Below are 2,500 nucleotides of genomic sequence, written 5' to 3'. Positions count from 1 at the left end.
TCGAATTTTTAAATAATTGAATCAAAAAGTAGTTGTAATATCTGTTGTTCCTCAGGGTAACGTTCTTAACCCATTGCTTTTCATACTATATATGCATATGTAGTTTGACCTATAAAACAAGCTCATTGCATCAATTCCATTTCTTGAATGTAGATGTGGGGTTGCTGAATCCTTTAAAGGAGATCTAGCAAAATTTAGTTCGGGTGCAAATTATGGGGCATGAAGTTGAATCGTAACAAAACTCAAAGTATGATTGTAAGTCGGTCAGGGACAATGGCTCTTCAACATCAGATCTATACATGGAAAATGTTTCCTTAAATATATAAATCGCTTTAAAATGTCAGGTGTGACTCTTGATGGCAAATTTACCTGTGAGAAACACATTCGATGTGTTTCTTCTTTAATTACCCCAAAAAATTGGTTTATTAAGAAAGTCTTTTAAGATTTTTGGTTAACAATTTATCCTGGAGAAATTTTTTTATCATTTCATTCTATCTTGTTTCAAGTATTTTTTTCCTGTCTGGTCTTCAGGAATCTCACCTTAATTTTTTGGGCAAAAACTTGCGGTCTATTGAATTTATCTTTCCTGATATTTAAAGATATGCGCACAGACGCGTTTCCAAGTGTACCTCATGGGGCACTTCCTCTCACCAGGGCATGACTACTCCCGCTCCCCCTACCCAAGGAATGGGGAGAGATCTAGTAGTCAGTTGTTTAGCAATGCCGATCAGCGTGACAGGAAAGATATATATATATATATATATATATATATATATATATATATATATATATATATATATATATATATATATATATATATATATATATATATATATATAGTCAGACCATTGCTCTTCATTATATAGCGGAGATGATATTAATATGTAAATATTATCAATATATATATATATATATATATATATATATATATATATATATATATATATATATATATTTATATGTATGTATATATATATGTGTGTCCATGTGTGTTTACAGTTTATATATGTGTATGTATGTGCGTCAATAGATAGGTACCTTTGTGTATTCTATCTTACGTATAAAAGCATCCTCTAATTGGATGCATCTTGTTACGCTTGTTAATGGGATTAAGTAATTGCAAAACCAAAGCGCAAAATAAAAAAAAAATTGAAAACAAAAGCTGTCTGGCAAGACACTTTTGCGTTTTGTAAACGATTTTCAGTATTATTGAATCTCAATATCCGAGAACTTCACGTTCTTGGTGACGTTTCTCTTCCCTTTCTTTCCGTCCTCTTGATTTCGTCTTCCAAAGGTTCCAAGTTTTTTTTTTTTTTTTTTTTTTTTTTTTTTTTTAGGAGGAAGTAGGAAAGAAAATGAAACTGTTTCAAAAATTTTTGATATGGATTAACGGACAAAAGACACCATAAGTGATTTTTAGGGTTACGTTGTTTTGATGGTTAATTTTTCCCCCTTTTTATTGATTCATTTTTTTTTTTTTTTTGTACTGAGTAAATTGTTTGATATTGTTTCAATCTACTAATGGTATTAGGAAAATAGTGGAAAACGATCAAAATAATTCTCGTAGTTTGATAATCTAGAAAGGAGTTATCGGTTGAATAATCTAGTCTCTAATCTTTGGAAATCTAGAAATTTTTTATCGATTGAATATTCTAAACTATGATTGTGTATATTTTTCAATCAATATAGGCTACTCACCACTCTTTGAAAAACTATTTCCCGCAGTACCTCTGCAGATTCAGATCGATTTATTGCACCACACGTGATTTCTGAAATTTATTTCCCAAAGAAAATCATGAGGGCTTATTTTGTTATGTTTCTGAATCTGACTAGAGTCGCAGCAGAGGTTTGGGGTGAAATAAGCCCCACCCCCTGATGACATGGGAGACTACGTAATTGGCTGAGACGTCATCAGGGGTGTGGCTTATTTCGCCCGGAATCTTTGCGGCTACTATAGGAACTTTTATTCATCGCTTTACTTATCCTTGGGATTTATGTGCCAGCCACTGCAGGGATTTCTTACTGTTTGTGCATTGATATTTTACACAGCAAAACCTATAACATCAGTATTACTCTGAAGATGTGGGATTGACTCGTAAGGAAGAGCCAAATTTTCAGTTAGAATTTTTCTCTCTCTCTTTCTTTATTGACAAATCTATGTACTGATATATATATATATATATATATATATATATATATATATATATATATATATATATATATATATATATATATATATATATTATACTCTGAAGATGTGGGATTGACTCGTAAGGAAGAGCCAAATTTTCAGTTAGAATTTTTCTCTCTCTTTCTTTATTGACAAATCTATGTACTGATATATATATATATAATATATATATATATATATATATATATATATATATATATATATATATATATATATATATATATATAAAGGATGTTTTCTGTAAATGATAAGTATACTTATGTATGTATATATTTATAGTTAATTGTATGTAGACAAATACAAACACAC

Source organism: Palaemon carinicauda, chromosome 5 (genome assembly GCF_036898095.1).
Source record: "Palaemon carinicauda isolate YSFRI2023 chromosome 5, ASM3689809v2, whole genome shotgun sequence".
Lineage (NCBI taxonomy): Eukaryota > Metazoa > Arthropoda > Malacostraca > Decapoda > Palaemonidae > Palaemon > Palaemon carinicauda.
This window is presented reverse-complemented; position numbering follows the sequence as displayed.